This window comes from Haliaeetus albicilla, chromosome 12 (genome assembly GCF_947461875.1).
Source record: "Haliaeetus albicilla chromosome 12, bHalAlb1.1, whole genome shotgun sequence".
Taxonomy (NCBI): domain Eukaryota; kingdom Metazoa; phylum Chordata; class Aves; order Accipitriformes; family Accipitridae; genus Haliaeetus; species Haliaeetus albicilla.
The window spans coordinates 11,087,673-11,108,618 of NC_091494.1; the positions used below are offsets into that span (position 1 = coordinate 11,087,673).

General features: G+C 38.1%; 1 protein-coding gene across 5 annotated transcripts in view; it reads left to right on the forward strand.

Annotated features, from left to right (window-relative positions):
* APBA2 (amyloid beta precursor protein binding family A member 2) overlaps positions 1 to 20,946 on the forward strand; it is a 112,151-nt gene that overhangs the window by 1,673 nt on the left and 89,532 nt on the right. Inside the window, exon 2 of one of the 5 annotated variants that reach the window (XM_069798047.1) lies at positions 2,773 to 2,856. The exons of the other annotated variants lie outside the window; for them this stretch is intronic. The gene's annotated coding sequence lies outside the window, so the exon portion shown is untranslated. The remainder of the gene's footprint in view (positions 1 to 2,772; positions 2,857 to 20,946) is intronic. 5 annotated transcript variants of the gene reach the window in all.

Genomic DNA, 20,946 nt, shown 5'->3' on the forward strand with positions numbered 1-20,946 from the left:
AGGGCACCCTATAATTTCACAGGAGGTTCTGGGAAATCCATTTGCAGAAGAGGTATTTAATGTATTATACCTGTTACCCAAGAATCCCTCATTACTTAACCAGCAGAACTGAAAACCAGAAACAACTGCTATTGTAGTTTTATGTGGTTGCATGTAAGCAATAGTATTTCCACGTTAGGTAATTTCAAAAGGGAGGAATTTTAGTGTAATTCTTTATTGCCACGTAAGTAAAAATACAGCATGTGCTGGTTATCTGTATGTTGAAAAGCATAAGACTGAAGTTTATGTTAAAGCATAAGATGGCAATTTATCACTGTGTAGTCCAGATTCTCCTCCATATGGGACAGACAAGCATGAAAGAGCTTTTCTTTCCATATGTTGTTCTATGAGTACTAAACTACTAAAGGGGAAGCCACTGTCCTTACTCCACTTTGGGCTCATAGGATTTCAGGCTGCAGGCTTGCCCTTGTAAACCTTGATTGTCAGGCTTCCTGAACCTAAAGTCTCTGATAGTTTAGCCCTTATCTGGACTTGGAAATATCTAAAGCTATTTTTAAAAATGCAGCGTTGCCTGTAATCAGCAGCTGCATTACTGCTTCCCCTTAATCCACTGATCGTAAAGGAAAAGTGTTCTTGAAAAGGCCATAGCTGCTCAGCTCTTTTGGTCTAAGTCTTATGATTCTAAGGAAGAATCTCGAAAAGCATTTTTTTGTGCAGTTACTTGGTTAATGCCAGTTCAGGTTAGAGACTGGACATGAATTTAAATAGGAGCTACATCTTTAAAAAGTGACCTTTGCTTAAGGCTGTGAACGTGAGAAGCCACTTCAGGAAACATAATTTTACCATCTCTCCAGCTGTTCTGATAAGAACATTTGCTAGGAAATAATTTGTGAAAATAACCAGGGTTTAAACCTCTTCCAGTTAATATTCCTCTGCTGAAGGTAGAGAAATCTAGCAAGAAGTGATCTGTTCCAGGCTGCCAGCTCGCAGAAAGAAATACAGAAGATCCTGGTTTTGTCCAGAACAAAATCTTGGTTGTAGCCTTTGAATGCATCAGGTTTTAGGTGCTTTTGCAGACTTTTTATATCCATTTCCCTTGTAACCTGTGTTTAAAGAAACAAGGCAATGCTTTCATGCTTTAAGCCATTGCAACAATGGAGGCTGGGGAGCAACCCTGCCAAGAAGGCCCAGAGGTCCTGGTGAACAGCAAGCTGCGTGTGAACCAGCCACGTACCCTGGCAACAAAGATAGCCAGGAGTATCCTGGTCTGTATGAACAAGAATGCAGCCAGTAGATCAAGGGAAGTAATTATCCCCCTCTACTCATCATTCAGTAGACTGCATCTATAATACTGTGTCTGGTTTTGGTCCCCCCTTTTACAAGGAAGATACTAATGAACTGGAGTTCTGCAGAGACCACCAAAGTGGTTGGGGCTGGAGGTCAGGCTCTGCGAGGAGAGGGTGAGGGAGGGGGGCTTGCTCAGCCTGCAGAAGGGGAGGCTTTGGGGGGACCTAACAGCAACCTTCCAGTACTTATAAGGAGGTCTTAGGGAAGTGGAGCCAGACTCATCACAGCGGTGTGTGACAGAGAATGAGAGACAATAGGCATGTGTTGAAATGAGAGGTTCAGACTGGATATAAACAAAATCTTTTGCCCCACAAAGACAATCATACATGGGAACAGGTAGCCCAGAGAAGTTGCCGCCTCCATCCTTGGAGGTTTTTAAAACACCCTGAGCAACCTGGTCAGGCCTCACTGATGACCCTGGTTTGAACAGGACAAGAGGTTGGACAAGAGACCTCCAACATTCTTTCCAACCTCAATTGTTCTATGATCCTATGAACAGTTGTATGTTTGTGCCTATCCATACGTGATGCAAGAAGCAGACATGTTTCCGGAAGGCAGAATTTTATTAGAATGAACTAGAGCTCCCATTCTAGGGCTAATCCATGATTCTCAGCAAAGATGGAGTATAATATCAGTATGACACATTGTCCTCTATTACCCATGTAATAATGCATTACTATTAGTACAAACTAATACCTTACTATAGGCCTTCTAAGGAAGAGATATTTGCTTGAAATATTTTTATTTTAATGTAGATATAAACAAAATGAAGAACATACTTCTTAAAAGCAAGAACCTTTCTACGTAGTATCTTTTGGCATTCCTGTGAGGCAATTAAAGCCTTGCAACATTAGTGCAAGAGACATAATGGTGGTTCTTATAGCTGGAGACAATAAAGGGCTGATGCAGTCACATGCACTTCACAAGTTAAGAGGAAGAGCTGAAAGCAGAATCAGAATTCACTAGTTTTTAGACACTCCACAAAACATGCAATTGCTGAGTCAAATGTTCATTATAAGTACTTTGGATACTTGCAAATGCTTTTAGTCTACTGAAGAGAGCATTAAAATGTAAGATTTTTTTCTTTTTTTTCCTGAGGACCCATTTTCCCTTGAGAACTGTGTGAAAAGCAGCTCAAGAAAGCACCATGTGTTTCTTGAAGTGTTTGATGTTTTAGGCTTGTGCTGCCTGCAGGAGCAGAACATGCAGCACTTAGGCTTTATTATGGCATCTATGAGAAGAGGGCTTTCATTCCAATTCTCATTTTTGTCTGAACTTAAGTCTTATCTTGTCTAATGATACTATTTTCCAGAAGAAAGGTCTTATACAACTGGTAAAAACACATATGGAATGAACTGTTTGTTTCTGATGCTGGTAGGTGAATGCATTGTCATTTGAGTACATGACATTCCTTTTTTATTGCAGTACTTACTGTCTTCGTTCACCTGCTGCAGCAGAGGAAGTTGACTTGCACTTCAAGAGGAGTAAGTTAGAGCTGAGCAGAGACTCGTATGGAAAACTCTGTGATTAATAGGTACTTCCACCTAAGCAAAAGAGGGAGAACTAGAAGCCATGTAGGTAGGGATGACAAGAAGGTTGCATGAAATACTGCTGGAGATGCATACTCTGAAGTATACTTGTGCATGAAGGATCATTTTCTTTTGAAATAGAAATGAAGAGGAAAGGAAAGTTGGCAAAAAGGTATACAAAAAGTCTTGGAATGGTCAAATATGTCAATTATAACCAGTGTGAGACTTGGAGTCTAGATAAGGGTTTTCAAATAGCAGTACTTCTGCAATGCAGATATCCACTGATACCCACCTGGACTACCAGTGGGAGCTGCACAGAGAAGTATCTTGGGATAGTTTTCTGTTTTGAACTATTAAAATGAAGTTTCCTTCAGAAAATGGCCCTTCTGGTTACAGACTTAGTAATGAAGATTCAGCCACACAGGAAAAACTCGTTATTGTTTTATTACTTAGAAGGCAGGTTGGATATTTCCATTCTATTAATTGAATGAAGTAGTTTTTGAATTTCATTTTGTACATTGAAGTTAGGAATATTTGTGAGCATGTCACCAGCTAGCATTATTTCCAGACTTCTGTCTTTCCTTTTACTTTCTGAGACATCCCCCTCACAGACGCCCTTGTCAACTACAACCTTTGGAGAAGTTCCTCTCCCCAAGTCAATTGTACCATAACCCCGATCATTTTCAAAGAGTGAAATCTGCTGGTTTTATTCCTAAAAGTGTCTACAAGAGAGAGGCCTGACCTTGCAAGTTTTTCTTTTATATGTCATCTGTCTTTGTGTGTGAAGGGTTCACAGGATCTAATCCTTGAAGAATTTAGTGAAATTCTTTCATCTCAGTACAGTGGTTAGATTTAGCTAAGATTTAGTAATGTGGTCATAGCAGACAATTTACTTCTTACCGTCATGAGTATGCAACATCTTAAAAAAAACCCAACAAACAAACAGCTCACAACCCAACATAATAGTTTTGTAACACTAACCACTAGTGGCGACACTGTTCTGGTAGGTGTGCAGATCTGGGTGCTTGACCACTGGCGTGCAGAATGCCAAGTGATGTCTAACACAGGAACATAGGGCTTTTTGGGTTCCTTTCCATTTTCTCCAGTAAGGTATTTTTCTTGCAGTGACTGTAGAAGAGTCATCTCTGCTTTCCAGTTGTTCCGCTTGGGATTTGTTGTGAGTGACAGCCAAGTGATTATCTTAGTATGACTCTGCAGGGTTCTCTGGGGGATTTAGTGAGATAGTAATTCCAGTAAAAATTGAACAGAAAATTCATATTTTAGCAGATAAACAGAGATGGAGAATTCATATTCTTATGTATAGACTTTCATCATTCCATCTCACTGTGTTAAGAGCCTGAGTCCACAGAAAGAGCTTCATTCAGCTGAGGTTTTAGGACTGACATCAGAATGATCCCCTGGGATCACTGTGTGGTCTGCTCCTCTGGATAAGCTGCTGAAGAAGGAAGCGTAGGAATAAATGTAGAAGATCTTGCGTGTCTTGGGGTTGTAACAGTTGATGTAAACATTAGTTGCACTACAAACTAGCAACAGACAGCAGTGACAATGTCACCTCAATTCCCCACAAACATACCGTGCCTATCTTTGGGAGAATCACATGGACAGATCTCTTAAGGGCCCCTGGAAGGGACTCCTTAGGCATCCTGCCATACAAAAGACCACTGGTCTCATGCAAAGTGACACTGTAGCACCCAGAAATCCTCAATCACAGGGAAGATTAAGTTATTACAGCATTTCGTACTAAGGAAGAAACAAAGTGCATCAAAAGCCAGGTGGAACCAACTCAAAGCATTTGTGACAGGGCAGGCACTTTTGAAGGGGTTATGGTAATAAAACTTGGAGAAAGCTCATCTTCTACATAAGGGAGAGAGTTGTAGACCTGTAAGTGCTGACTTACTTTAGGAGTTCTAAACTAGTTAGAGAAATAAAATTAGCCTATCAGAAAGCAAGAGAACATGGGAGGAAGGAAGGAGGGAAAAAGGAAGGAGGGGAAACAAGACATCTGTATTGGTGGTGGTGATAGTGGTGTGTCTGTATATGAGAATTCTCTGAGGAGGAAGAGAATTGACAGGAATCTTTAAAGTGTAGGCTCCAAAAGAGTGAATGTTTAGATAGAAGTAGGGAGTCTGGATGAAACATTAGCTGCAGTTCCAAAATCAAGGTGATACCTGCTGCAAATTGTATGAAACACAAGACTATGAAGTCATCAGTGTGTTGTCTGAATTAAACCCGGATAAACAACTACTAAGGAACAAAAAAATCAGGCTCTATGTCTGTCTTTTTTTGGTGCTCAATTATTCCAAAAACATTTAGACAAGTATTTCTAAACAGCATTTTTTCCCCTTTATACAAGCTATAACATAGGGTGAGAAGCCCAAGTTCCACAAGGGCAGCACCTATCTAAACAGTATTGTAAGAACCTCCCAGAAAGGCTGGCTGTGTTTGGCTTTCAGTGTTCAGGTTCAGTGAAATAACTGATCTTTGTGTAAGAGAAAGAACCACGTATTAGCTGCCTTCATGCACTAGACAGAAACAAAGGTACTTGGGTGGACTTTCTGTCACCCACTGTGCCCTTCAAAATCAGAAGATCATCTGCTGTACTTGACTGGTTAGCCTGTCTTTCTAGGGAGTCTTAGAAGTGCTAGTTAACTTTGCCTTTTCCTGCTCCAGCAAAATGGTAATATATTCCTGAGTGCCTGGTTACTGCAGCAACTGGAACAACTGAAGCGAATGAGTTGCATAGACCAGATTCTGTTCTGGAATGACATAGGATTTTAATTTTTTTTTCCCTCCCCTGTCACCAAGAGTGAAATGACATCAAGCAATTGACATTACTCTCTAGAATCACTGATTCCAGCTACCACAAAAATATCATTTCAGTGCAAGGGCAAGTGCACCCCTTTGGTTTAGTCAAATCTTAAAATAGGCCTCAAACCTCATACTCTAAAAGCCAAGAGAGATGCCTTTTCAACACTTGGGGGAGAGTGCATGGAGATGGGATTGCTTGTTTCTCGTTCAGAACCAAGATTGCTTCAGAGCTGCTATACTCAAATCCACACCAAATCTCTCTCCTGGGAATGAAATCTTGTATAAACACTGTTACTAAGCATATTCCCTTTTTTTTTTTCAGTCTGTTAAGGATGGCCATCCTGACTGCTACCAAGTTTCACAGGGTTGCTGTGCTGTTTTGAGTTTCAAAGACCAGTACAACTACTAATGTCAGAATAGCCATAAAGGCAGTTACACAAAGAACACAAATATTTCTACTCTTATAAACTGATCCAGTATGGGAAAGAAGCAGACTTGCCTCGGTTCCAGATTCTTACTATGCAGCATAGCATGTTGTTGCCATGCTACCAGAATTGCTTGCCTTGATATTTAAATTTACCCTTAACAGATTTGCATTTAAAAAGAATGAACTGTTAACAGTACATCAAAATATAAAATAACCTGACAAGGCATAAGCCTTGTCACCAATTTGTTCATGTATTTTTGACCTCTACAGATTTTTATTTTTTTCCTAAATAAACCCCACCATAATAACAAATCTCAGAGATGAACGAACCAATGAAATATGGAGATATGGTTCTGTTTGATAGTGCAATGAAGGTTTATATCAGGGGAGGAATATAAATTATAGTTTCAATACTTAACAAAAATGTGCATTTTGCCTACCTCAGTAAGTGCCTCTTGCCATCCTTCGTAGCCTCTGATTTAGCACTGCAAAGGGAAATCAGAGTATAATGATATTTTCTTGTTATTGCTGGGTTGTGGAGGATAAAGGAATGTTATTTTCATGTATGTGTGTGTGTGTGTGTGTGTGTGTGTATATATATATATATATAAAATGTCCTTTTGGGCATAAAATCTTGTGTTACTGGAAGACAACTCTTGATTAGAGGTAAGGCAGCTTTAAAAAGAAATTTATCCCTGTGATATTCTTAGCCAGTCAATCAGTGTGGCTTTAATTATGTAGAAGTATTTGACATATTATGGCCCAGGAGATAAGAGCTGTTGCATACTGGATGACAGAAAGGGAAGGAATTATGTTGGTGACTAGAAACTCCATGCTCACTGCTGCATCAGATGCATAAAATGAGCAGTGGAGGGGAACACTTCCTAGTAAATACTGATTTGCAATGCATTTCTGATTCCGATATTATGAAGGTTGTTGGTGGCAGAATTCTTCATTCCTGGTAAATGACTACCTGCTTTCTTGATGGAAGAGTTGCCATGAAAATATCTCTGTGGTATCAGGAGTGTGCCTATAAGTCAATTGTGTTGGTTTTGGTTTTGTTTTAAATAATAAAGGGTTTTTCTTTGTGTTTTCAATGGTAGGTGGAAATCTCTGTCTGTTCTTCCCTAAGTAAAAGGTGCAGAAGGTATCTGTTGTGATACTTGCTGTTTTCAGTACTTGGGAAGAGAGCGCCTTAGGGTTTTTAGCACATCTATTCCACACCTATCTGCAGTGATAATAAATTATCTCTACAGCATGTGTTTCATCTGATATTTGTCCTCCATTTATTATTGAACTCCTATGCATCATAACTGGACCCACCAACTAGCAGATGATCTAATTAGAAATAATGATTTGGGGGGAAAAAAAGTGCTGTTAAGATTTTATTAATCTTGGGATGAATAACCTTGTGTCAGTTTTATTGCAGTGTAAAATGTATACATTAGTACTGTAATTCTTTTGTACCGTCATGCTAGGTAAGATTTAGCTTTTGAACTTCTTATCAGAAAGTGTCAAAGCAAAGGAAATAAATTTGATGGCCCTGTTTTACAGATAGGGAGTCTCTGAAATGACTTGCCCAGAATCATTCACCCTGCTGAGTGACTGAACCAGGAGTAATACCAAGATCTCCAGAATAGTTGCCTAAAGCTTTATCCACAGTACTATCTTAACCTGCTTCTTGCTTTGTACCATAGCATTTAGGAGAATAACAAACTATTAGCTGATCTGCTTTCTGTCATACATACATTTTTCTCACATTTTGATACAAGAATGATTTGCTTCATGAGAAGGTACTTCATACAAAACATAGTAAAGAACCTTAGTAATGTATGCTTTGCTTCCTAAAGGCACAAATGAGGGAAAACTGGGCGGAGGTGGGGTGTATTTATTACAAAGCTACTAGCCCTTTGTGACAGTATTTTTTTTTTCTTCCCTATGCATATCTATGTATTTGTTTTGGAGGTTTTAAATCACAATTTAGTAAAATCTCTGGCTTATTCTTGAGCCAACATTGATTTAACTTAGATTTGTTAACACTTTTTAGTGTTGGGAGTCTTACGATATTTCATGGTTTAGTTAAGGCTCCAGCTGCTGGTGTGTGAGAATTGCAGCTTCAAGTTTCGACTCATACAGGCTCCAGGAAGGAAGAAACTGTGACTGTGTACTTTAAACATCTGTGGACAATATGATACCTTTAAATAATTTTGGAATTCTTGTGATTGGCAGTGCTATAGCAGTTGTAGTGGAAATAAGTTCCTTAATAGCAACCAGCATCTGTTTGAATGACATAAGCTTAAGTTATTGGTTTTTGTTCTGATGGTACTTAACATTTTTATAACCATTCATAATAAATATAAGCAAGCCAAATGCCATCCAGAATTTCTGAACCTGCTGTTTTGTCAGTAAGTAGTCTGTGGTGTTACATATTTTCATCTGTGTAATGATAACCCTACTTAAGTTAATGTAGTAATTAAGGTAATGTAGTAACCTACAGTGGTTACTGGTAGATACTATCGCAAGGTTGGGAAACATGAAATCTGTATACTGCTGTAAGTCTCCCACCCTCCCCATGCTCTGGCACAATGAATCTTGTCTTCTGACAGGATGAAATCCGTATTGCCTTTAAGATGATACCTCTCTCATGATTGGATGAACTTGTGACTCTTAACTGGGGCTGACAGCTGAGGTTGACCCTAGCTGACTGGTTGACAACTTGTAACAAGTTGGTCCTGTTGACACAATGACTGTCATCTCCTCAGGCTGGACTGGTAGTAGTCCTTCCTCCTTCTCTCTTCTTCAGACCATCCTGTGAGGCCTGTGAGGCTGAGCAGGAGTGGTTTCTCTTGCTGAGCTGCGTGCCAGGCTCCCTATCACAAGAAGCATGCTGAAGATTGCAGAGACCCTCATGTATCATAAAGACAAGCAATGGGGGAAAGTCAAACAGAAATTTTTTAAGCAGTAAAGTTTGAAGTTTACCATGCATGTGGAACTAAACTAAATAACATAGTAGCATCCTGAATGAAATGGAGGTCCTCGGGGAAAAAAAAATTAACAGTCTTTATTGCAGTGGAGCCTATGAGCCAACTAAGTGTATAGGACCCCTTTGTGGTAGGCATTTACAAAGACAGCAGCGGACTGTCATGGCTCAAAAGACCTATCTAAATAGACTCCATGGTTTGTTTCCATTTATCTGATCGAGGAAAAGAATATTGCAAGAGTGTAAAAATATGGTACAGAGCCAATATAACCTCATATTATGGTAGAGATAGGGTGTGAAACACTGGATTTAATCAATAACACACAGACCAAACATTTACTGAAAACTTGGAGTAATAGGTAAGTCTGTAATTATCAGTTAAAATAGCTTAAATATACCTAATTGGAAAATCTTAATTTGGTTTTTCTATTTAGTTGAATTTTGCTTTTAACCTTCTTGCTGTCTTAAATTATGAATATAAAAATAATTACCTTTAGAAATGAATGTATTAAATAATTTGCCTGTGTAAATATGAATAGCAGGTTGAAAAAAAGTTCTCTGCCATGGAGACTATAAAAGGATGGCTTTGCAGTTACTACACTATTTCCATTGTTGTTCTTGAGCAGTACTGTGTCAATGTGTGGGGTGCGTATGTGTTTGGTTTTGTTTTTTAAACAAACTCCCCAAAGTCTGCTTCATTCATCTGTCCCCTGTAGACTTACTTAGAGATTTTTAAGCTCTTTGTGGCAAGAATGTCCGCAGAATACTTAACATAATGAAATCCTGATTAATAGACTTTTCCACAACACACACAATTTACGATTTATTTGCCCCCAGCTGACAGTTGTTACTATAGCAAATACAAGATGAAGAATTAAATGGAAAGGAAAATACTATGTCACTGTTCAGGGCTTGAATCTGATAGGTATCAAAGGGCACAGAAGTTGATTATAGCCTTGCAATGCTAGGCTGTATATGATGGTACAAAGTTGTATCCTGCAGGGAAGCCTTCTAAGTGCCTGCCAAAATCCATTGAGAAAGCCCAGGAAAGGTCTGCACAGTGTTAGGTTGTTGTTTTACAATTGTGGGCAACTTCTGTTAAGGGACTGTGGTGTGTCTTTGCAATTTAAGTGGCTGGAAGCTAACCTTTAATTTGAACTGGGTGCAGCTCAACAGTATTTCAAGACTTCAATTTTGCTACAAACTACAAACTTCCCTGCAGTACTCTGGTCCCCCAGATTGTCCCACCAGCCCCAGAAGGACTATAGCTGTACGTCTCTTTGCAATATAGGAAGTTCTGGTTACCACAAGGAGGCTGCCATGGTGTAGTTGTTCAGACCATAGTAATTAAGCTTAGAAAGATGAAACCTAGTTGACTTTATGATAGAAAAATAGGAATTTTTCCAATTGTTAGAGGAATTAGTCTACGTTTGACTTTCCCAATGAGCAAAACAATTATATAATATGTAGTATTCTTTAAGCATCATATTCTGCCAGGCATAATACTTTGCGTCATGTGTGTATATATATATATATATATATAAAACTGTAGACAAGACTTTACTTATTCTAAACCTGATACCAAAATTTATATACATACTGTTCTGAGCATCAGTTGAAGATGAACCAATCTATTTATGAACAAATAATCAAAACACTGAAGAATAAGTATTAGCAAGACTTATACTACCATTTACATGCTTGCCTTAGTAGCTGCTTAGTGCATGTTTAGTGATGAGAGATGCAGAGTACTGAATTGGAAAATTCATAAATAAATACGAAATAGTGTCATGGTTTAATGCCAGCCATCAACTAAGCACCACGCAGCTGCTCACTCACTCCCCCCCCATCCAGTGGGATGGGGAAGAAAATCAGGAAAAGAAGTAAAACTCCTGGGTTAAGAATGGTTTAATAGAACAGAAAAGAAAAAACTAATAATGATAATGATAACACTAATAAAATGACAACAGTAGTAATAAAAGGATTGAAATGTACAAATGATGCGCAGGGCAATTGCTCACCACCCGCCGACCGACACCCAGCCACTCCCCGAGCGGCGAATCCCTGCCCCCCCACTTCCCAGTTCCTAAACTAGATGGGACGTCACATGGTATGGAATACACTGTTGGCCAGTTTGGGTCAGGTGCCCTGGCTGGGCATGAGAAGCTGAAAAATCCTTGACTATAGTCTAAACACTACTGAGCAACCACTGAAAACATCAGTGTTACCAACATTCTTCACATACTGAACTCAAAACATAGCACTGTACCAGCTACTAGGAAGACAGTTAACTCTATCCCAGCTGAAACCAGGACAAATAGACTGACCCACAATGTACCAGTGTGATGTCTCGGGTAAGATGTTTCAGTTATCTGTCAGCTATTTCATTTTGAAAGGAAAAACATTAATTCTCGAAAGTGTTATCCAAGTGCATAGCTACATTTACTGAGAGCCTAGGAAATATATTGTTTATTTAAATGTATTAAGCAAACTAGAATTATCTTATGACAAATGACATAAAATGCAGGGGAAATTCTTGTTTTCATACTAGCTTTTATATCTATCTATCTATCTATCTATCTATCTCTAAAGCTTCATTAATATTCCCCTAGTCTTTTGATAACCAATATGACACAAGTAAGGTAATAGGCAGACATGGAGCATGAGGCTTCCTGTGTGTAGGTGTCTTCCATACTGCTGCCCAGCTATATCTTTCCCTTTTACTGGGGTACAGCAACCTTGCACTGCAAGATTAATGCCTTTTTTCTGACTGATCTGTTACCTGTGTTTTTTTCCATGTGATAACCATTATTTTACATACTGCAGTTAGGCCAGCTGCAGTCTAAAACAAATCTCTTGTTTAGGCCAACTGTAGATCTGATTAACCCTGTGGACACTGCATCTTATTCAACCACAGGGTACGCTTACTAATGAGAATGGCTGAAGCTGTATTAATACTTTTTGGAATATTGCATAACAGTGAGTTTTCAGCCTTCTTCCTGTTCCGTGCTGCATTGCCTACTTAGCCTGTCAGTTACTGATAGGGAAAGTCTATCTGCATGTGTGCGAAGAAAAAGAAAAAAAATAAACCCAAAAGCCAGGCTTAAAGTCTCCAAATAGTTAGGATTTTGATAGATCACTAGAACTCTCAATCTTCCCATCTCCAGTGGAGCGCAGGATCGCAGAGAAGACAAAGAAGAGATAGCCAGCTGTTCTTTCCTGTACTTTCCTGAAGTAGTTATTGAGCCTGGAGGAATGACGTGCATACAGTCTTCAAGAGGTGTAGTCTAAAAAGATATAAAGAGTGTAGTATGAACTGGCAAGGGCTCATGCCAATCTGATCTACAATTTCTGCTCTAATATTTGTGTTTACTTTCATTTGCATAATGACAATATTTCACACCTGCTTTATCACACACCTGTAAAGGGCAGGATCTCGAGTCTCCAGTGTTTGAAACAGTCGCTCTCCTTAAAATGACTGGGCAAAAGTGAGATAAACGAGTTATCATCATGAAGGTCTAAAGGAAGATGAATGCTTCCTCAGAGTTTTCAGCAGGCTGATGTTATAAGGGGAACTATGCTCAGAAGTGATTCATCTGTGGGGGTTTCATCTCACAGCAACAGACTTGTTTGATTTTTCCTTGAATCGTAAAGATTCCATTGTGTTGCTACGGACAATCACATAAAATCAAGATGCCTTTTTCCAAAGATGGTCAGAGACTAATATTCAATCTCTTACTCTTCTTATCAGAACCACCCAAGATCAGGAGTAAACCAGCACTTTGTTGCCCTACTTTGTCTGAGGAAGCTTAGTTCTTCAGTTTTCAACAACTTCTCCAGCTAGACAAGATCTACATGCCTTCCTCTCCTTTACAAGCCATTAGGATCTGATGGGATAAGACTTGTGCATCAGAGCCTAGACAGCTAATGATGTCTGACTTCCTGGCTTTAAGTGGAGCCTTTTAGACAACAGAGTTAACCCCTACAGTTTCAGCACAGAAAAGTCTGTTTAGTCAAGGATTTCACTTGAACTTTGCCTGCAGATTTCTTGAAAAGGATTTCTCCACCTTTACTGAAAAACTTCTTCAAACTAGAGTAGGCAGTTGAGATAGCTAGAGTCACATTTTTTCAAAGAATCCTTTAACTGCAGGCTAATTGCATATTTTATTTCACCCACATACGTTGTGTGTGTTGTGTTTGAAGGCAGTGTTCCCTTATATCCCAAAGGATGAAAAATCCCTTTAAAAATTGTGCTTCACCCTTGCTGTTATTTCATACTCCATTTTGAACCATTCATGAAGGTATTTTTCATTATTTTCCAAACAGCAGAGTGGTCTTTTATAGCAATCACTAGTATTTGCAGAGGACTTGAACAATGAGCTGTCTCTCTGAAACCTCAAGACTTTCCTAAAACTGGTACTTGGAGCTGACTCTGTCTTCTTACCAAAGATTACTGTTGGAGTCCATAAAGCACCACCGGTTGCCCCTCTGCCCTTCCACTCAGCTTCATTGCTCCCCAAAGAGAAACAGTGGCATATTTTGGAAGTTAGCAGGGACTTCAAAGTGTGTATTCACTGAAAGAGGAATGTTGTTTGTTCTTTATGTAGCATCAGAAAAGAAATGAAGCTTTGAAATCTTCTGTTTAGGAAAAAAGATACTGAGGAAGGAAAAAAAAAAAGTTAAAACATAGCTCTATCCTCCAAAATAAAAGATCACTGTCTTTGGTATTGTAATTTCATGGGTAGAAATCTGCATAGTCATTTGCTTATCTGCTCAAAGCTTTTCCATAATTGGCACTTTGTCATCTTCTGTCTGTAAATTGTAGGCAGTCACTGGTAAAGTATCTGAGTAACCAAGAAGAGGGTTAACTGCTTTCCATACATATGTAGCTACATACCTGGATCTATGTGAACATGGATACAAACATAAGCGTATTCTTGCTCTTCAACTAGATGCCTGGAAAAAAAATACCCTTAATGTCATACATCTGTGATTCTGGTATAAATATGAAGCAGATAACAGGAACCTATTTGGTTCCTTTAAAATGGAAAGACAGAGGGAGATTGATTTGGGAGAAAGATGTGAGTACACAGATACAGATAAATCACATAAAAAAAACCCCAAATACAGGTTGTTACAAACAACAAAGAATGAAATAGGCAAATTAGGTACCAAATTTTGTGTCAAGTGTTTTTGACTGACTTGGTGAAGAGAAGACTTTTTCCAAATGTCATTCTTTGCATTGATAGTACAATAATAGAGACAGTTTACATCTCAGAAAACTCAGTCTGGATTGACCCAATTTACATCTTCCCTAATGTGATACTACAGTAACATTTGGAAATAGATCCTTAAATAGAATTGCAAATAGGCTTTCTCTAAATATTCACCTTACTCATTAACTCTTCCTGATAGAGTTATAAGAGCCTGGTCCTTCGATGTACAAAGCATCTACAACTGTCATGGAAGATTTAAACATTTGTGTAAGTGCTTGGTACTTTTTTGGAAACTGAAAGGTCTGTCTGTACAACATACAAATTAAGCTTCAGAGAACCTGAGTTCAAAAGAACTACAACATCCTAAATGTAAAACTCCACCTAACCTAGTTTAGGATAAAAGATGGTATCCTCACAACATATTGGTTACTGTGGATGATCCATCCATAGCCGATTGCTTTTTTTTAACGTCATTAAATAATGTGCTGAAATTTGCATTGCAAATTGTAAGGTGGTAGGCCATTTTTCTTTACAACTAAATCAAGTCAATTCCACCAAAGTCCTCGGTATCCAGCAACCCAATAGTGAAAAGCATTTTGGCACACCTGATTTTCATCCTTTGTTTGCTTAAATTATTTTCTGTTAAACATAAGGGACAGATATTTTTGTGAGTTCACTGTTAGGTTTCACAGATGTAGGTTTAAGGAGATTATTTATGCTTTAGGATTTAATATCTACCAACATGCTGTTCATTTGCCTGATATCACTAGGGACTAGTTCTTTCATTTGCAATTTATAAATCCTCATCTTCAGACATTCATGTTTTCAGATAGCTGAGTGAAACGTCCTACAGTTATTAATATAATGAATTTTATCTCAAATGAACTAATAGTGTTTATTCAACCAACATTATATATGCTTTTTATATGATAGGTCCAGAGTTGTGGGGTTTTTTGGGTTGTCTTTTTTTTTAATTTAAATAGACTAGGTAATGCTAACCTAGTGGCTTGTTGAGGAGTTACCTTGGGAGCTCTCCCTTAGTTTTATGCATGTTTGATGAGGAATGCTGTTTTCTTGTGCCCTCTGCTGATAAATTCGGTGATTAGCCTTCTGAAAGGACAACAGATGAAGCTCACAAGCACATATACAATGTTTCTCGCTTCCAAAACCCCTGCATCTGGAATGAAGAAGTCAAACTGGTGTTTGGTGTGTCTAATGAGACCCCAAGCCTTGGCAAAGGTTGTAAACAAAGATGTGACTGAATCTTGCATCAAAGCCTCATGATACCTAAGATAAGTGACTGGAAATGGGTTGCAGTAGCTTATGAGGTCTTGCACTCTGTGCAAACAAGCTATTCATATTCCTGTAGAGGCAGCTCCATATAATACGCTTTGATATATAAGTACTTTATTCCCCATAGTAGCCTAGATGTAAGCTGTCAAGTGATGAGATTCTGCCACTTCCCTTCAAAGCAATATTCTTAAGTTGCATCGGTCTAGCAGGCAGTGCTCATAGCTGCTTTCCCCTGCCCCCATTCGTTGCTAGGCTTCATGTTGGCTCAGCTATTTCCTATCAGATTATACCAGAGACAGAACTGTCAGGTCCAGAGAGAACAGGGGCTCTCTGAGACTTGCCATGCAATAAGTGATAACCTTCTCATAAAGCAGGATGCTTACAACATTAAAATGCAAGAAGAGAAGGTGAAATCAAAATGTGGGTCTTGCTTGAAATGTCTGTTAGCTAAATCTTTATGCTGCTTTCAAAGTACATTGCCTATTCTTTTAGAATTAAAGCTTGAAATTATTTTATGTATGCTGCAGTGATTGATTTCAGAATGAGAAGGAATTTAAAAAATTCCTATGAGAGAAAGCTTCATAATAATTAATAAAATTATGTTAGAAATTTGAAGATAACCCTGTTTCTTTCTCAGTGGATTTCATCCTATTCTTGGCAAGCATTTTCCTGTGCTGTATTTCTTGTGCTATGAGAGCCATTCTGGATTGCTGATGATAGGCTCAAAACTCAAGCAGTTTGTAGTCAAATGACCAGATGCCTTGATTTGATCATTCTGGGCTGGGATGCTGTGAGCTACCAAAATGCAATCTAGCATTTTATAGAGAGGCTTCAGTCTCCCCCTATGGTCTTACCAAGAGCTCATGCTGTATTCAGTTTTCTTTGGACTATGAAAAACTGACCGAGGACAGAATTTCCCTGTTCAAGTTTTATTATATTCTTAGTGCTACTAAATCAGAAATGTGTATTCTGTTATACTGTAATTTTGCAATATAATACATCTTAAGCATATTTCCAAGTGCCACAAGATTATTAATATTTCATGGAACTTCCTTCCCCCTGTATTAAAAAATAATACTTTCTCTGTCTTGTCTGACATTCAAAGGCTAGAAAAATGCAGAGAAACCAGAAAGAAGACTATGGAAGGGGCAAATAGTTGCATATCATTTCTGCACCTGTGCAAAGGTAATTTTCATGCACTGGAAAGCCGAAAGATGCTGCAAGATGAACCCTGCAGCATATAAGGAATGATGAAACAGGCAAGGCCAGAGGCAGAACCTCTGGATCCATCTGCTGTCCTCGCATGTGTAGTGGGAAGCTTCAGTAGGTGCTGCAGAGCAACTAGGGAAAAAAAACACCCTTCCCTTCTAGAACTGGCAAATTTCTCCATTACACAACACGCATACTTGGAGAACGTAATTTGACCTTGAAAAAGTCAAAGTGTTTTTCACAAACCTCCAGAAAATACTATCTCTTTGCATGGAACAGTACTTGATTTTGTACATTTGAAAGAGGAATTCATTCTTCCATGTGATATCTAAAATTAATTTCTTAAATATCATTTCAGTGGTGCTTACTAAAATTGCTGATACAGGTATCTCCAGTTTTAATATAGTTGCAGCTGATACTGACTAGATTCAGTCTGTTTTGTTTTGTAGTTCTACTAAAGCTTTGAATTGAGGTCTGTTCATGAGGCGTCTTATACTACATACAGAAGTACCCCTAGGGCATTGTATAAATTAATATTCCATCCATGAACATAGCTAGTAGTTGATTTATTATTTGGCAGTGAGAAACAAGAGACTAGATTACTGATTAATTGTAATCAAGCTGAACAGAATGCTCACATGTATGCTGAAGCAGAGTATTAATATACTAGTGATGGCCTTTTGCAATCTGCCATCTATTTTAGTAGTGTTAAATCTAGGAGTTTAAGAAACAAGAACAGTGGTAAATAGTACCAGTATTTTTAGTTTAGCTAATTAAAATTTTATGACTGGCATAGTGAATTTGAGTTTATGGCGTCTTCAAGTTTGGCATGGGGAAATAAAAGAATTCTCAAGAGTTGACTTTTGCTATAACCTGTCATATCTTATTATGCTCTTTCCAGCTCTCTGATTTAAAACAAAACAAACCTATAATGTATTCTTCACTGGGAAGGAGAGGAAATAGAGCCCAGTAACGGCAGCCAGCAAGTACATCTGAAATAATACCATGATTGCTGTCAGTAACTGTTTGGAGCAATTGTGTCCAGTGATCATCCTAAGAATAATTAGGTCTTGCCACGTGGGAAAAAGCTTCAGAAAAATACCATAAGGAAATACTAAGGAATTACAATAATCACCTGGTATATAGTTATCAAATGAAATCTAGATAAACACAAGAATATGGCCTCTTAAGCACACATAGACAAAAAATGAACAAATGAATCTCTTCTATTTGTGTGTGTGCAAGGAAAAGATGCTCTTGAGCCTCTTCACCTGGGCTTCAAACATCTCTGCCCCAGGTATATCTCCAGTTATGTTTGTGAAAGCATGGCTGCTTTGCATTAAAACTCTTTTTTAGGCTTTAGGTTTTATTTTAAAACAATCATAATTTAAAAAGAAAAATATTAGACTTTTCAGTCTTCCCAATGAATTCTTGTGCAGTGTCACAGGGCCATATATATAGTCTGATGTGAAAATATGTCATCCTTAATTAAGGTCTGCGACAAAGACATACAATTTTGTTAAGTACAACACTGATGAGGGTTGGTTGTTAGCTTCAGGATGAGGCATGGGCAGGGCCAGGAGTCAATTCTAAAAACGTCTGTCAGACATTGTGGATCTAATAGAGATCATGGCAGAAAAAACATGACAGCTTTTCACCCAGTCCTGTAATCCAGTTTCACTGTCAGCATCTTAGTCATGAATATTCTTGGAGAGAAATGGGAGAAATGCTATCAAGAATAGATATAAAAACCAGTCTATAAAATAATTTAGGAATTCAGTGATTTAGGAGTACTAAACTGAAACCCTATCCAGGTGAGTAGTGCTTGGGAAAGGAAGACGCTCTGGGCCTGCCCCATGTAATCTCAGAAGGTATAAAATGCCATAGTGGGTGTTGATTTACAAAGAATTGCAAATTGGGCTTCTCTTTTGTCATTGTTCCACCAGTTAAGATTTACTGTGTTGATCAGTGGATTCAGACCAGCTAATGCTACAGCATTTAGTATTCTTATTATAGAAACACCTTTACGTTTAAATGGAAAGAGTCCTTTAATTCTTTTCAGAGAGACAAGAGGAGGGCTGTGGAATCTCCCTTTATCTTAAATAAACAGCTTGCATTGCTTTGGAATGTGAACATTTTGGTTATTCTTAATGTTTGAAAGTGGACAACAGCTACCATCTTTCGATTCTCACTCTTCTGACTAGCTTTTGTTTACTGTATTTTCATTTAGAAGACACTGCTAATTACAGATTTCCTCAACGTACACTTTGATCTTATAGTAAGATAGGAGTTAGGTGCCTGCAGTGTGTGCTCTTGTTTTGGAATGTATTTTTTTTCATTTGGTTTGCACATTGGTACTTTGTACTGCTTTTTTTTTAATAGTGTATTTATCTACTTGTGTTCTATAATTTTCTTGTTAGTCATCCTTCCTTCCTAATTCCACAAAAAATATTCATTCCTTAATTGATCTGTTGCAAATATGTTTTAAAGATACATAGCTATCTGTTTTGCTTGTTCCTGATATGCTGTTTTACACATATGCTCCATTTTTGTCTCTCTTTAATCAGTTGCTCTAAGCCTGCTTCCTTAACTTCGCCCAGACCTCAGCACTCCGTACAGATGTAAAAAATAATGGTCATGCTAGAAAGTGTCTTTACTGGGTTATTTGGCTAATTCCTCTGCATCATGTCAGGATTTCAGTGGTAAAGAATTTTGAGGAAAAGGCTTAAATTCACTTGAGCTTAAATGAAAAGTGAAAAAGTACAGAAAGAAAAATCTCAGTTAGATCAGGCTTGTCCTGAATAAACAAGATATGGCGCCTAGAGGCTGCAGTTTTGCAAGAGTGTAGTTGTAGTCTACCAGGCTGGCTGAGAATTGGAAAGAGCATTCTCATTTGTCATGCAGTATAATCAAATCTGATGCAGATTTGCAGACCTGCACAACAATGATAAGACATCAACACTTATTTTTATGCTGCATAGAGTGTAAACAGGAGTAGTTTGGGGTATAAGATAGTGGATTTTTGCCAGTGTTTCATTTATTGTCTGTAACTAGTGACATGCAGTGATTTTCTATGCAGAGCAGCAGCTGTTTTTTCTTCCAACTACTTGCCATAATTGTGTTTCTGGATGCAAAGAAAATCTTTTCTCAACAAGGCAACTAACAATTCAAGAATAGAAAACACTGGGTTTGATAGTTTAGGCCCTAGTTAGGTAGCTAATCCCTCAGCCCTTTGAGCAATTTTAGAGCCTTCAGTTTTACTGCTTGTATAGGTGACACTATTCATACAGTTAAGGTTTTGCAGGATTGGGCTTTTTCATTACTGAAGCACTAACATTTATTTTTAATAAGGTGCTCTAGTCCTCTTGTGCAGACCTATGAAATGTGTGTTCCCCAGGCTGCTGCTTTACAGTTTACAGTGATGTTTTTGGGCTGCAGTTGGAGCAGAATAGGAAGATGAAAATAGAATAGATAACTCCTGTCATTATGTTTTGAAGTTAAACTGGTGAAACGGAATTATCTTTGCCTAGCTGTTTAAAATCTGCAGTGACTACAGTAATATGGATTAGAGGCAAATAGGAATGTTTTGGAAGGGATTTTGAGAGACATCTCATCATAATCCTAATAGGCTACAAAACAACTGATGATGTATTCAGAGCTACTTAGAACTGATAGAAGAGAATTACATGTATTTGAGATTTTACAGTTTAATATCTGTTTTTCCACGTAATGTACAAAGGCATCATTTAGTTACTGACACTTGCATGATGTATAGGAAGGTTTATTTCTTATTTCAGTTTTTTCCTAAGGTCCCTCTGTTACGTCACATCCATCCCTTTCTCTTGAATTAAACTTCAAATCCATACCCCCAGCATAATTTATGAAATAATTGCTTTCTGGAAAATAATAAGCAGACTAATTAATTTATCTTAAAATTTCATTCAAGTTCAATTATGTGTTGACTTTAAGTATCCTTTTATGTATAATTTGTGTGTGTATGTTTTTCAGTAACTCTAACTGTTATAAAACTGATGATAAAGGGATAGATTGTACAAATTGCCCTAGGAGAAATGAATCATGAGGTCTCAGATACAGACAAGGCTCTCTGTACGAGAC